Source organism: Rattus norvegicus, chromosome Y (genome assembly GCF_021556685.1).
Source record: "Rattus norvegicus strain SHRSP/BbbUtx chromosome Y, alternate assembly SHRSP_T2T, whole genome shotgun sequence".
Taxonomy (NCBI): Eukaryota; Metazoa; Chordata; class Mammalia; order Rodentia; family Muridae; genus Rattus; species Rattus norvegicus.
This window is the reverse complement of record NC_141555.1, coordinates 73,017,000-73,033,580: the sequence shown is the minus strand read 5'-3', so window position 1 is coordinate 73,033,580 and position 16,581 is coordinate 73,017,000. Positions and strand designations below refer to the sequence as shown.

The following is a 16,581-nucleotide window of genomic DNA, read 5'->3' as shown; positions in this document are numbered from 1 at the left end:
CTCATAGTAAATTTTAGTCTCTTAAAATCTTCTTGCATGAAGTAAGACACCCATGGCTACATCATTCTCTATTCTCCAGCACTTCACTTAGTTCCTTTGAATAGGCAGTGTCAATATTATATAGGGTCTTTTCAGATAGATGTAAGTATTTTGAGTTCTGGAGGGCCACAATTGTATCATGCTCAGTGGACAGCACCTCACAGATCTCCTTACCTATTAATAAGCCCTTGAAAGTACCCAAGGCCTGCATATCACCTTATCTCTAATTTGGAAGTTATCTCCATTGGATAATCATGTGAAAATGAAAACTTAGTTTTCTCCAAGGGAATATCACTGGGTACACAAACTAATTTTAAGGGTAGACTGCGTATAAAGCACTAAGGGAACTGAACATCATCTTTGGAGGATCCTTGTCTCATAATGGGTCAGGACTTTTTCTTCAGAATATCTTTTTCATTTTGTTTTATGTTTATTTATCTATAAATTTTTGCTCTGTATGTTTTGTGTATATATTTTTCCTGGTTTTATGTTTCCATGGAATTCCAGAGTGTGTGAATGGAAGTCTGGGTCAGCGTGTCTGTATCTGATTCTTGAACCTTGTTTTGGCTCTTTTCTATATGCTTGTTTTGTTCTATTCCTATTCATTAACTTTCATTTTATTTTTATCCCTTAGATGATGGTTTGTTTTGAGAGTCAGAAGGATGTAGATACAGATGACAGGAGAGGAATAGAAGGGGGGAATAGAGGGTAGAGTAATCATAATTCAAATATATTGCATGAAAAAGTCTAATTTTAAGAAAAGAATTTTAAAAACATACTTTCTGGGGCCTGTCTGCCCCCTTTTCTCAAAATCCTTAGTAGTTTCATGTAAAAAGTTAATGAAAATATTTTAAATCTTTTCCAAAGCAAAGAAAATTGTTTGTTTACATCTGATCTGGAACTGCCACTATGGGAGTGAAGCTTCTGTAGAGTTGCAATAATGCAGTAGGAGAGTCTATAAATGCTTTCAGAGAAATCAATACACTGAGGTTCAGCGGGAGTTTCACATGATTGATGTTACAAATTTTCAATGGGAAGATATACATTTTCGATACTTCAGTTTTCATGAAATTCTTCAAGATCAAATTACAAGTAGTATGGAATACAATCATAAAATAGGTTTGTTCCTTTGAAAATTTCAAAATTACCCCAAATAATACTTAAATATCATTAATAAATCAGAACATATTGTATCCTAAACCCATATAAACATGACAATTATGAAATAGAAGTAGATGCGTATTTGTGGATAAAAGCTGTTTCTGGAGAGGCACTATTTTATGTCTGTGATAATTTCACTTCATTGGTAGACGGGTTAAATCAAAGTCTGATAATGAAGACCTTGCTGTAAAAGACCATTCTCTCACTAAGGGACTCTAAAACCCTGTTGTATAGAGTGCTAGCATTTCAATGTATCTCTTAATGACATTCCATTGGTTAGATGTCCATATTTCCTGTATTCATTCCTCTGTGGAAGATCATCTGGGTTCTTTCAGCTTCTGGCTATTATAAATAAGGCTACTATGAACATAGTGGTGCTCATGTCTTTGTTATATATTGGGGCATCTTTTGGGTATATGCCCAAGATAGGTGTAGCTGTGTCTTCAGATAACTCAATGTCCAATTTTCTGAGGAACCTCTACACTGATTTCCAGAATGGTTATATCAGTCTGCAATCCCACCAACAATGGAGGAGTGTTCCTCTTTCTCCACATCCTCTCCAGCATTTGCTCTCACCTGAGTTTTTGATCTTAGACATTCTCATTGGTGTGAGGTGGAATATCAGGGTTGTTTTGATTTGCATTTCCCTTATGACTATAGTTGTTGAATATTTCTTTAGGTATTTCTCTGCCAATTGATATTCTTCAGCTGTGAATTCTCTGTTTTGCTTTGAACCCCATTTTTCAAATGGTTATTTGTCTCCCTGTAGTCTCACTTCATGTGTTCTTTGTATATTTTGGATATAAGCTGTCTATCAGTTGTAGGATTGGTAAAGATCTTTTTCCAATCTATTGGTTTCCATTTTGTCCTAACAACAGTGTCCTGTACCTTACAGAAGTTTTTCAGTTTATTTAAGATCACATTTGTTGATTCTTCATCTTAGAACATGAGCCTTTGGTGTTTTGTTCAGAAAATTTTCTCCAGTGCCCATGTGTTTGAGATGTTTCCACACTTTGTCTTCTATTTGTTGGAGTGTATCTGGTTTGAAGTGGAGGTCCTTGATCCAGTTGTACTTATACTTTCTACAGGGCAGTAAGAATGGATCGATCTGCAATCTTTTACATACTGACACACAGTTGAACCAGCACCACATGCTGAAAATGCTGTCTTTTTTTCCATTGGATGGTTTTGACTTCTTTCTCAAAAATTAAGTGACCATGGGTGTAGGGGTTCATTTCTGGGTCTTCAATTCTATTCGACTGGTTTATTTGCCTGCCTCTGTCACAACGCCATACAGTTTTTTTTTTTTGTTTGTTTTTTTGTTTTGTTTTTTTTTTTTCTTTTTTTTTTTTTTTTTTTATCACTGTTGCCCTGTAATACTGCTTGAGTTTAGGGATAGTGATTCCCATGGAAGTCCTTTTATTGTTGAGGACAGTTTTAGCTATTCTGTGTTTTTTTTTATTCCAGATGAATTAATGAATGTTCTGTCTAAATCTTTGACGAATTGGATTGGAATTTTGATGGGAATTGGAATGAATATGTAGGTTGCGTTTGATATAATGGCCATTTTTACTGTATTAATCCTGCCAGTCCATGAACATGGGAGATCTTTCCATCTTCTGAAATCTCCTTCACTTTCTTCAGAGACTTGAGGTTCTGCTCATATGCTCATATTTTTTACTTACTTGGATAATGTCACCCCAAGACATTTTATATTATTTGGGGCTATTGTGAAGGGTGTCATATCCCTACTTTCTTTCTCTGCTTGTTTAGCTTTGTGCAGAGTTATTTTTATACTCAGCCACTTTGCTGAAATTGTTCATCAGGCTTAGTAATTCTCTTGTGGAATGTTTGAGGTCACTAAGTATACAATCATATCAACTACAAACAGTGCTATTTTAACTTCTTCTTTTCCAATCTATATCCCTTTGACCTCCTTCAGTGTCTGCTTGCTCTGACTAAGATGTCTAGAACTATATTGAATAAGTTGTGAGAGAGTGGGCACCCTTGTTCAGTCCCTGATTTCAGTGTGATTGCTTTAAGTTTCTCTCCACTTAGTTTAATGTTAGTTACGGATTTGCTGTATATGTTTAGGTGTGGGCCTTAAATTCCTGTGCTTTCCAGGACTTTTTTCATGAAGTGATGTTGAATTTTGTCAAAATCTTTCTCAGCATCTAATGAAAGGATCATGTGGTTTTTATCTTGGAGTTTATATAGTGAATTATGTTGTTTATTTTCTGTATATTAAAGTATCCCTGCAAGCCTGGGATGAATCCTACTTAAACATAGTAGATGATTGTTTAATGTGTTGTATGAATATGTTTGCCAGAATTTTATTGAGTATTTTTGTGTTGATATTGATAAGATAAATTGGTCTGAGTTATCTTTCTTTGTTGAGTCTTTCTTTGTTTTAGTTATAAGAGAAATTGTGACTTCATGAAAGCAGTTTGGTAGTACTCCATCTGTTTCAATTTTATGGAATAGTTTGGACAGTATTGTTATGACTTTTTCAATGAATTTTGGATGGATTTCTGCACTAAACCCATCTGATCCTGGACTCTTTTTGGGTGGGAGAGTTTTGATGATTGCTTGTATTCCTTTGGGAGTTATGGGTTGTTTAAATGGTTTATCTTTTCCTGATTTAGGTTTGGTATCTTGTATTTGTCTGGAAAATTGTCTTTTTTTTTTTCCAGATTTTCAAGTTTTTTGAACCTAGGCTTTTGTAGTACAGTAATTTTTTTTAATTTCCTCTGATTCTGCTGTTCTGTCTCCCTTTTTAATATTTGATTTTGTTAATTTGGACACACTCTCTGTATCCTCTGCTTAGTCTAGCTATGGGTTAATATATCCTGTTGATTTTTTCAGAGAATCGGGTATTGGTTCTGTTGATTCTTTGTATGGTCCCTTTTTTTCTACTTGGTTGATTACAGCCCTGAGTTTGATTATTTTCTGCCTTCTACTACTCCTGCATGTATTTGCTTCTTTTTGTTCTAGAGCTTTTAGGTGTGCTGTCAAGCTGCTGATGTATGCTCTCTCCTGTTTCTTTCTGCAGGCACTCAGAGCTATGAGTTTTCCTCTTAGCACAGCTTTCTTTGTTTTCCAAGAGTTTGGGTGTGTTGTACCTTCATTTTCATTGAATTCTAAGAAGTCTTTAATTTCTTCCTTTATTTCTTCCTTGACCAAGTTATCATTGAGTAAAAAAATTGTTCAACTTCCATGTATATGTGGGCGTTCTTTCCTAATTTTTATTGAAGAACAGCCTTAGCCCATGGTGGTCTGATAGGATGCGTTGGATTATTTCTATCTCTCTGTATGCTTTGAGGCCTGCTTTTTGACTGATTATATGATTAATGTTGGAGAAAGTGCCAGGAGGCTGTGAGAAGAAGGTTTATCTTTCTGTTTTAGGATAGAATGTTCTGTAAATATCTGTTAAGTCCATTTGGTTTATACCTTCTGCTAGTCTGTCTATATCTCTGTTTAATTTCTGCTTCTGTGATCTGTCCAGTGATGAGAATGGGGTGTTGTAATCTTATACTATTATTTTTTGCGGTGCAATATGTGCTTTGATCTTTAGTAAGGTTTCTTATGTGTATGTAGGAGCCCTTGTATTTGGAGCATAGACATTTATGATTTTGAGTTCATCTTGGTGGATTTTTCCCTTGACGAATATGAAGTGTCCTTCCTTATGCTTTTTGATGACTTTTGGTTGAAAGTCGATTTTATATATTCTTCAGATCATTTGCTTGGAAAATTGTTTTCCAGCCTTTTACTCTGATGTAGTGTCTGTCTTTGTCTCTGAAGTGTGTTTCCTGTAGTGCAAAATGCTGGGTCCTCATTACATATTGTGTGTCAATCTGTGTATTTTTAGTGAGGAATTGAGTCTATTGATGTTGGAGATATTAAGGAATAGTGATGGTCACTTTCTGTTATTTTCATAATTGGAGGTTAGTTTATGTTTGTGTGCTTCTCTTCTCTATGTGTTGTTGTGAAAAGACTAATTTCTTGCTTTATCTATGGTTTTACTTGAATCCTTGTGTTCGGTCTTGCCAGTTAGTGTCCTTTATAAGACTAGATATGTAGAAAGGTATTGTGTAAATTTCGTTTTGTCATGGGATATCTTGGATTCTCCGTCTTTGTTAATTGAGAGTTTTGATGGATACAGTACCCTGGGATGGTGTTTTTATTCTCTTAGTGTCTGTATGACATCTGTCTATGATCTTCTGACTTTCATAGTATCCGGAAAGAATTCTGATTTAATTCTGATAACTTTGCCTTTATATATTACTTGAACTTTTTCCTTACAGTTTTTAACATTTTTATTTGTTTTGTGCATTTGGTGTTTTGACTATTATGTGATGGGAGAATATCCTTTTCTGGTCCAATCTATTTGGAGTTCTGTAGGCTTTGTGTATGTTTATGGGCATCTCTTTCTTTAGATTAGGGAAGTTTTACTCTAAAATTTTGTTGAAGATATTACTGTCCCTTGATGTTGACAGTCTTCACTTTCTTCTATACCTGTTAAGACTAGGTTTGATCTTCTCATTGTGTCCTGGATATCCTTTATGTTTTGAGCTAGGTCTTTTCTGTTTTACATTATGTTTGACAGTTGTGTGATTCTTCTGCTCCTTAGATTATGTCTTCTATGTCTTTTATCCTGTTGGTGATTCTCACTTCTATGACTCCTGGTCTCTGTCCTAGGTTTTCCATTTCCAGGGTTATCTTCCTTGTGCTTACTTTATTGTTTCTATTTCCATTTTTAACTCCTGGGTGGTTTTGTTTATTTACTTCTCCTGTTATGCTGTTTTTCAAGTAGTTCTTTAAGGTAGTTTTGTGTTCCCTCTTTCTTGCATTATATTTGTTTACTTCAGTTTTTTCTATTGTCCTGCATTTTCTTAAGGGAGTTACTATTCTTAACATCCTCCATCATCATGATAAATGTGAAATTAAATTTAGATCTTCCTTTTCTGGTGTGTTTAGATATCCAGTGTTTGTTTTGATGGGAGAATTGGGTTCTGTTGAGCCCAAGTAGTCTTGGTTTCTGTTGTTTGTGTTCCTGTGCTTTCCTGTGGCCATCAGGTGGTCTCTGGAATTAGCTTGTCTTGCTCTTTCTGACAGTGGCTTGACCGTCCTGTAGGCTCGTGTGTCAGGGCTGCTGTAGACCTGTTTTCCTGTTTTCTTTTACCCAGTTAAGGGAACAGAGTATTCTGCTCTCAGGCATGTAGTTGCTCCTGTCTACTTACTTTCAGCTGTCCCTGTGGGCGGGAACCAGAAGGAACTTCCCATACTTCTCCTAGGTCCCTCTGTGGGGGGAGGGGGCACAGATGGTACAAGGTGTTTTCCTTTTGAGTCAGGAATCTGGGCAGAGAGTAGTCTCCTCTGGTTTCCCAGGAGTGTCTGCTTCTCTGAGGCTCTAGTTACCCCACCATCATGATTTGGGTACAGGGAGCTGTTTGACAAGATCAGTTCCGATCCAGGCACAGTCTGGAACATGGTGCTCCAGTAGATTTACTCCTCCTCTATTCCAGAGTCACTATGCAATTTTGTCTTGGGCCAGAGATGTGGGTAATTGTGGGCAGAAGTGGTAGTCTGTGTGCATTGTATGCTCAGTATTGCCCACACTCCTGGGTGATCAGCTCTCTCTCCCACAGTTTCTAGGAGAAGGGAGCTTTGTGCTGGAATCAGCAAGGTTCAGGAGCCAGCTAGAAACTGGAAATGCCTGATCCCAGAGGAGTTCTGCCTTTGCATGTCCTGAGTCAACCAGTGAGCTCGCTTCAAGCAGAAAAGTTGGAATCACCTCTTCTCTCAGGCCTGAACTCACTTGTTGGGCTGACTTTCAGCTTTCCATAAGGGCTGCAACCAGAAGTGTCTTGACCCTACTGCTCCTAGGTTCCTATGCACAGGAGGCCCAGATGGAGCTAGGTGTTTTTTTCTTGAGTCAGGAATTTGAGCAGAGTTCTCACGGGTTTCTGCCCCTCTGACAGTGTAATACTTCCCCACCCCTCATGACATTTGGGTGTAGAATACTGTTTGGACAAGTTCAGATTCAGCTGCAGTTTGGACTGCAGGGCTCCTGCAGATTGACTGCTCCTATATTCATGTATCCAGTGGCACTATGCAGTTTCCTCTTGGGCTAGGGATCTGAGCACATGTGGGAAGAAGTAGCAGGGTCTCCTCGCTGAGGTCTCAGTATTGCACACTCTTCTGGGTGTTCAGCTCTTGTCCCACAGACTTTCCAAAGGATTTCAAATGTTCACTCCCTATCTTACAGGTCCTCAGTCTTTCCAGTTCTCCTCCAAATTTTGTTTGAGAAGACGCCTCTGGTTAAGGGGAGGTACAACAGGCCCAATCAGAAAAAAAAAGGGCTGGAAATCTTCTTCTCTTAAAGGTAATCTCAGTGATTTCTCATATTCCACAAGTGGAATAAGTCCTGCCCCTTCTCCAGAAGAGACTTTAATACCTTTGCCAGCTGCCAAAGCAGGGCAGAGAGCTCTGTCCATTCACAAAGACAGTCAAAGATGTGCCCTATCTCCACCAACGTGCTTATGAAATCTGCTTCGGGTAAAATGAGTTTGAAACCTGATTCTGCTGACAAAGCGGATTGCAGAACTACCCTATTAAGCCAAGAGGACATTCAAAGTCCTCCACTATTAAAAATGCGCTTAAATCATCACTTATGATCCAAGGCGTACAAAATACAGTTACAAATACCCAAGTGAACCTCATAACACACATACCAGCCCAAGAAGAGACAAAATTTTCTGCATGTACACCATTAGATCAAGGACCATTGACAGTTTCAGAAGGGGCTCTTGAGAGTTCCACACCCACGCAAGATGTGGTAGAAATTTCTGAATCCACCGATGGAACTCCTGTGCCTTCTGCACATAAAAAATATGTTCTAGCAGCCTCACCATATCCCCCAGTACTTCAAATGTCCCTATATAATAGAGAATTATTCAAATATCCTCTACCACTGAAGGGACCCTCCTGACATCCCATTAGGCCCCAAAAAGCCAAATTTATCAAAACACACTGTCAATGAGCCATGCAGACTCCATATTTATACAATGTGCAGAGAAGATAAAATATCCCCTACCTCCTCAGGGGACTCTAAGTCGTTCTGTCCTGAAAGCAGAGGCTCCAAAATTTTCCACATATACATCAGAGATGCTAGAACTTCCCAAAACTGAGCAGTATTCTCTGAGTATTACTCTATCTCATAAAGAGACTGTGGGACAAGAAACTTCTACAAAAGGAGGTCTACCCATAGCCACATCTTTAGAAATGTCTTGTGGATGTGACACATATACAAAAGATATTCTAGGACAGATTCCATCTGTAGAGAAGGTTATGGACCCAAACATATGTGAACCATGAAATGCGAACACCAGAGTCTGTAGCATCCTCGACAACTGAGGAGAGGGATTCCTTGTATTCCATTAGTGTAAAAGAATGAATACGACCTCCACAAATTCCACAGTAGGCTATAGGAACTTCCTTATCTCCTCAAAATCAGCCATCTTCCCCAACTAGAGAAGATGCTACACACTCTTCCAAATATTCAGAAAGGATTGCCATTCCTTCTTTATACCCACAAGCAGACCCAGAACATCTGCCAAATACCTCAAAAGCTCTGGATTTTACCTCATCTTCTGAAGGGGCTTTGGAGCCTGTTTTGCCTCTCAAGCAGGCTAGGGAACCTGACACTTCTATAGGAAAGTCGGTTTCCACTTCTCCAGCAGAAGAAATTTCTCTTGGAACTTCCACAGTTACAAAACAATATCTAGAATATGTCTATGATGCTCAGGGAGAGGTCACATTTTCATAGGTAGCTCTAATACCTTCCCTACATTCTGATATCACAGTAAGGATTTCTACACGTATACATGGTACATTAACACCTTCCTCATCTGAGAAGGATGTCTTAGGATCTACTGCATCTGAACAGCATGTTTTAGAACTATCTCCATATACCTAAGTAGATTTATTTAACATGTCCACTCTGGGGATAAAGAGGCGACATTCTCCCTCTAACAAAGTGGACCACAGGCATCCAGTTTCTATAAAAAAAAGGTTAAGATTTGATCCTTCTGATGTAGTCTTGAGAAATTTCCTCTAAAGAAGATAGTTTCAAACATCCCCCTTCTGATCTTGTGCCATCTTCTGCTGCCAAAGAGACACCAAAAGCTACATCTTATCCTCAGGTGAGTCCTAACCTTCTCCATCTGTCCAAAGGGACATGGAATTTCCAAAAAATATGAAGGAATTGTGCAAAGATGCCATTCCTTGAAAGGACTTGCTGGACATTCCATATTGTCCCAAGATGCTCAAGTAACTCCTCCTTCTACAAAAAAGGCATGTTCACCGTCTGCCCTAGAGTTTCAGAGAATTTCTTCACCCCTCTCTAGGGCTCCAGAAAGTGTTCTCCATGCTCAAAGTGGTTTGTCATTGTGCAAATTAGACTTCAAACATATAAAACCTTTTTTTTAAATATTACCTATGGTCTGAGGGAAAGTCCACATCGAAAAAAAAATCATTTAGACCTTGTGCCATTAGTCCAAGTATATCAGAAAAATTCCATGTCTTTTAAAGCACCTAAAAATCTATCTTTCTCTAGCACTCGTCCTAGAAAACAATTACCTTTAGTCATACAATCCCTAGGATCATCGAAATACAAAAAGGGGTGTCTAAAAACTTTACCATCTGCCAAAAGGTCTTTAGGATGTTCACCAACTTCTCCAAGAGCTCGGTTAACCCATAGAAGAACAAAAGAACTAAAGCCATCTGCTCAGGGTGTTTTCCAAAAACCACTTATTTCTTCTTTACTTTTATACCAAGACAAGAGGCCAGCTACCTCATCCCCATCTCTGATCCCTTCATCCTATTTGTTCTCCCTCCCAAATCGCTCTTTACTCTGAATTAGATGCCAATTACTAAACCATAGATATATGGAAGGAGGTAGTTGCTGTCAAAACAAAACTTGTGATATCACAGAAGAAGCTACGGCTCTCCAGGACACAATAGAATTTTCAAGGAGGGCCTAATGATGATGTCACTGGGAACTGCCATAGCCTGCCTGCTCAACAGCTTCCTTGCATTGACCAGATTTGGTTGTGCACTTTCCAGTAGTGTCTCCTGTGACACAGTAGAAACATTTACATGCTACATCTCTCTAAAGGTAGAGCTTTCTCTCTTCTTCATTAGTGATTACATGCTCTGAATGAAGAAAGTTAGTCAGGGGCTTGTCATGGGTAGAAAAGATCTAGGAACACAGAAGGAAAGATATTCTTCTGGAGATTATTTTTATTCTCAGGTCAAATCCTGTGACATAAAGTTCAATTCCCTAGGTTTTCCCTGTTTCACTGGTGCCAGTATTTTCCCTACAGAACTTTAATTGAGTGAATATTGTTTTATATTTTCTGATTGTAAATTCATTGACAGGGGACATTATATATGTTCCTGCATGTGTACTCAAAATTTCATTTTTCAAATTCCATTTTTTGCAATGAATTTGGTATCAAACGTGGCTCAGCTATAGAGTGAATATAAGAGTGGAAATATTGTGCACCTACTTCTAATGATCAACTCCCAAATCCATATTTTATCCATTAATTAAAAGACATCAGTAAAGCAAAGGACAACATGGAGTATAGAATGTGGTTCTGAAGTTCTATTAGATATCAGCCCTCTAATATCTACCTTCTTGTGTTCCCAGGGATAGGCTTGAGGGTTTTGGATGTTTTACCATGATTCTTTCTTCAGGCCACACATCAGTTTCTGAGTGATGGGCAGTGATAGGAATGGCTTGTGGTCCAATGAAACCTCAAATTCAATAGGTTATAAAAAACAGGAGGGAGTCTATTTGCAATTGTCACTTGTGGATCCTATAGTCTTCGCCTTGTTATGCAGAATCCATCCAAATATTAAACCAAAATTCCTAGTTGTAGGATCCACCAAAAGTGTGTATATATATATATACATATATATATGTATATATATATATGTATATATATATGTATATATATATGTATAATATGTGTGTATATATTCATATCTATATGTGTGTATGTATTCATATATATATGTATGTATGTATGTATGTATTCATATATATATATATATATATATATATATATATATATATATATATATATATATATATATCAGGCACCAAAACTAGATAAGATTGATGAAGATAAAATGTGCATTCTGCCAATAAATGGTTTTAGATCTTTCATGAGAGAAACAGCTAGAGCATGTCAAATACAGAAGTGATTGCTAGTGGCAAACCAGAGAACTGAATACAGACCCCTTGTTTGTAGATGTTGAGAAAGCATTACAAGAGCTGAATGGGCTTTCAACCCCCATAAGAACAACAAGTTCAATTAACCAGAGCTTTCTGGTATTAAACCAATATTCAAAGACTGTTTATGGACAGACCTGTGGCTCCAACTGCATATGTGGCAGAGTATGGCGATGTTGATCATCAATGGAAGGAGAAGCCCTTGGTTCTCCCTAGTTCAAGGGAATGTCAAAGCACAATAAAGGTTATAGATAAGGATAAGGGGACCAGCTAGGAATATTAAGGACAGGAAACTGGGAAAGGAAATAACATTTGAAATGGAAATATAGAAATATCCAATTAAAAAAGGTATAAAATTTGCTAAAAAAAAGGAAAAAAAAAACAAAAGATAATTAGCAGCTAATCAGACCTATTGAGTCAGTAATCCAAAGGGTTCCTGTCAGGGATTTATAGTCAGAATAATACTAGTGGAAAGATTGAGATGATGAAGTCCAAATTTGAAGCACTTCTCTCTCCCAAATACCAGTATCAGACACTTACTGCTCTATAAGTATCCAAATAATTGAGGAGTTTACTCTGAGCTGAGGAAAGTATACTTATTTTTCACTTCTTCCTTAGGACCATTTTCTTCTGGGCAATAAGAACAAAAATCCATGAGCTCTAAGGAAAAGAACAGTGTCCTTCCAAACCCCTGGCTTTTGGGAGAAATTAATTAATGATATAAACTCTCTGACTTCCAGGAACCATTAGAAGCAGGGAAGTCCAGATTCTTCTGAGAGGCTCCCAGCTCCTGATCCCATGTGTGGAAGGATCAGATCAATTCTATCTCTTCAACTTACATATTCCACTCCTACCAAGGCTTCAGTGAGATTTCTCAGGGATGATGTATTTCTTCCTTCTTTTATACCAAGACAGAAGACCAGCTTCGTTCTCCCCATCTCTGATTTCTTCATCGTCTTTGTTCTCCCTCCCTAATGACTGTTTCCCCTGAATTTGAGGCCAATTAGTAAAACCTATAGGTACTGAAGTAATATCTGAGAGGCATTTGCAGTCAGGACAACACTTATTACATCACAGAAGAAGCTAGTGCTCTCAAGGATACAAGAGATTTTTCAGGGAGAGCCTAATGATATTGTCACTGAGAACTGCCATGGCCTGACTCTAAACAGCTTTCCTTACATTAACCAGTTTTGAGGGTGCCAATTTAGGTATGTCTCCTGTGACACAGTGGAAACTTTCGTTCTCCATCTCTCTAAAGCTAGTGACTTCTGAATGGAGAAAATGAGTCAGGGGTATGGCATGGATAGAAATTATTTAGGAACTTGGAGTGGAGGAGATTCTTCTGGATAATATTTTTATTCCCAGGTCAATTCCTGTGACATACAGTTCAATTTTCTAGGTTTTCTTAATTTTATAAAGGCCAGTACTTTACCTACACACCTTTCGTTGAATGAATATTGTATTTCACTTTCCTATTGTACATTCCTTCATAGGGGACATTATAAATATTCCTGAATATGTACTCAAAAATTCTGTTTTCAAATTCCATTCTCTGCTATGATTTTGGAAACAAAGTGGGCCCATCTATAGACTGAGAATAACAGTGTAAATATGGTGTACCTACTTCAATTATAAATTCCCAAATCCTTATGTTATTCAAAAATTACCATCATCAATAAAGCAAAGGACCACATGGAGTATACAATTCTTTTCTCTATTCACATTTGATATCTGTACTACACTATCTACTTCCTGTGTTCCCATGGCCAGACTTGAAGGTTTTAGATGTGTTGCCATGATTCTTCCTTAATGTCATATATAAGAAACAGGAGCATGGGCAGGGGGAAGAAAGACTTGAGGAACAGTGAAACCTCAACTCAATACCTTCATAAGTACAGGAGGGAGTCTCTTTGATATACTCATTTGCAAACTCTACATTCTTGACCTAGTTGTGCAGAATCCATGTAATCATTCCACCTAACCTAATAGGTGTAGGAAGCACCTAAAGTATATATATATATATATATATATATATATATATATATATATATATATATATATATATATATTCAACCACCAAAACTGGATAACATTGATGAAGCTAAGAAATGCATTCTGCCAGGAAACAGATATAGATATTTCCTAAGAGACAAAGCTAGAGCATGTCAAATACAAAAGTGAATGTCAATGGCAAACCAGTAAACTGGAAATGGAGTTCCAGTTGGTAGATTCTGAGAAAGGATAATAAGAGCTGAAAAGGGTTTCAACCCATAAGAACAAAAATGCCAATGAACCAGATCTTTCTGGTACGAGACCAATATTCAAAGGTGGAAAATGGAAAGACCTAAGGCTCCAACTGCATTTGTAGTAGAGGATGGCCTTGTTGGGCACCAAAGGAAGGTTAAGCCCTTGGTCCTCCCTTGATTTGACTTGCATTTAAAGGGAATGTGAAGGGACAGTAATGGGATGGTTTATAGAAGAAGTGGAGAGGGACCTGTTAGGGATCTTATGGGAGGAAATTCTAAAAGGAAACAGTATTTTAAATATAAATATATAAATATACATTTTAAAAAAAGAAATAAAATTTGTAAAAATAAAAGATATAAGAAATAAAAGAAGAGAAAACTACCAGCTAATTACAGCTATTGACTCAGAAATCTAATGAGTCACTATCAGGTAATGACAGTCATAGAAATAATAGTTGAAGGACTGAGATGATGATGTTTCAAATAGAAGCTCTTCTCTATCCCAGATATCAGGGTCAGGCACAAACTGCACTATAGGAATCTAAAGCATGGAGGAGTTTACACAGAGCTAGGGTTACAAAACTTGTCCTTCCCGTGTTCTTTAAGTCCCTTTTCTTCTTGTCAAAAAGAATAAAGGCCATGCACTCTCAGGAAAACAACTGTGCCCTTTCCATCCCTTGGCTTTTGGAATAAAGAAATGAATGATATAAACTCTCTGACTTCCAGGAACCATAAGAACAGGTAAGTCCAGATGATTTTGAGAGGCTCCCATGTCCTCATTCCCATATGTGGAAAGCTGAGATGAAGGCTGTCTCTTCAGGAAACCCACTAAACACCTACCCCGGACTCACTGAGCTCTCAAATGGACCAGGTAATTCTTCCTTTATGATACCAAAACAGAAGGGAAGCTTTCTTTGCACATCTCTGATTTCTTCATCCTCTTTGTTCTCCCTTCAAAAATGTCTGTTTATTCTGAATTAAAGGCCAATTAGTAAGCTCTAGGGGTACTGAAGAAATATCTGAGAGGCAGATGCTATCAGGACAACACTTGTGACCTCACAAAAGGAGCTAGGGCTCTCTAGGTTACAAGAGATTTTTCAGAGAGGGCCTAATGATAATGTCTCTTAGAACGCCCATGGCCTACATGCTGAACAGCTTTCCTTACATTGACCAGTTTCAAGAGTGCCTTTTCCAGGAGAGTCTCTTGTGTCACAGTGGAAACATTTACGTACTCCATCTCTCTATAAAGTTAGATACTTCTCTTTTCTTCATTAGTGGTTAAATGCTCTGAATGGTGAAAGTTAGTCTGGGGCACGTCACGGGTAGAAAAGATTTAGGAAGATGGAGTGGAGGTGATTCTTCTAGATAATATTTATACTCCCAGGATTATTCCTGTGACATACAGTTCAATTTTCTAGGTTTTCTCTGTTTCGCAACGGGCAGTATTTTCCCTATAGACCTTTAATTTATTGAATATTGTATTACAAATGTGATCATATTCTAGTTTTCTTCTCTTGCTTAGTGATGAAAAAAGTGATACCCAGTACTGTATTAGAACAAATATTATATAGTACACCTAAAGAAAACAAATTGCTCCCAAGGTCAACGTAACTTCATAAGTAAGCAATTTGAATTCACAGAGAAATGTTAAAGTATTGTATTATTTATCCTTAAAAGGATACTTGTAAGAATCTTTTAGAAACAGAAATCTAAACATCTGTATAAAAATGTTATACCTGCTTTAAATGATCAGAATGCACATCTGTGATTGGCAAACCTTATTAAATCCTATCAGGAAGCTGAGGGTAAAACTGGTTCAGAAAGCAGTCATCAACAGTCCAGCATTTGTGACAGTCACACCATTAGCCTGTGCCGCCATTGTTCTTGATCCCTGACCTTAAAAGATCCCAGCCTTTCCGAACTACAAATTGTTCCATACATTGTTTTTTATATCAGAGTCAGTAGGGAAAAGATCTTAGCCAGCTTCACAAAGAATTTTATTTTTCCAAATGCTTTTAATGGGTTGTGGTCCTCGCTAATCATTCTACATTTCCTCGGGCAATGATAGAAGCAATGATCTACCCCAGAGGCAATTGCTAAAAGACCTGTATCACTCTTATTGCAAATGCCAATGGCACTGCCCTCTGAGTGGTAGAAAGCTCCATGAGGATTTTCATGCACTTCTTAGATTAAGAGAGAATGAGTGCAATAACTGAGCACCACTCTGCCTGAAATCCTCGTGGGGTTCATGACTCACCAAGGTCCAACGAGACTGTGCTGAAGATTGGGCCATACCCCAGGATTTCTAAAGCTCTGTGCCATTCCTCCTTCACAGGCCTTGGCAATACTCCATTTCAGAACCAAATTTGAACTATGATTTTACCCTAGATATAATTTCAAATACTATACTAATTAGGGAGAGTGTGCAGCCTTACATTGTCCTTGACTTTAAAGGAATTGCTTTACATTTCTTTCCATTTAGGTTGATGCTGGGTACCGGCCTGCTGTCCATTGCCTCTATTATGTTTCTGCATAGGACTCGTATCCCTGATTGCTCTCACCCTTTTAACATGAAGGTGGGTTGGAATATTTTTGCAAGCTTTTTAAATATCTAATGAGATTATCATGTGATTTTTCTCTTACAGTTTTTTTATATAGTGAATTATATTGATGGATTTTCAGAAATTGAAACATCTCTGCCTCCCCCTAGAAATTAATAATTACACAGCATAATCTACAGAAAGGATCTCACATTCACATTCATACTCCAATAGCTCCCTCCCAAAAAAAAAAACAAAAAAATACAAACAAAAAAAATCATGCACCCTACTG

General features: G+C 37.7%; 1 long non-coding RNA gene across 1 annotated transcript in view; it reads right to left on the bottom strand.

Moving 5' to 3' along the window:
- The window catches only part of LOC134484602 (uncharacterized), a 37,503-nt gene extending 24,964 nt beyond the window's left edge, over window positions 1–12,539 (bottom strand). The window contains exon 1 of the long non-coding RNA XR_015647330.1: window positions 12,343–12,539. This is a non-coding gene — a long non-coding RNA (uncharacterized LOC134484602). The remainder of the gene's footprint in view (window positions 1–12,342) is intronic.
- Between the last annotated feature and the right edge of the window lie 4,042 nt (window positions 12,540–16,581).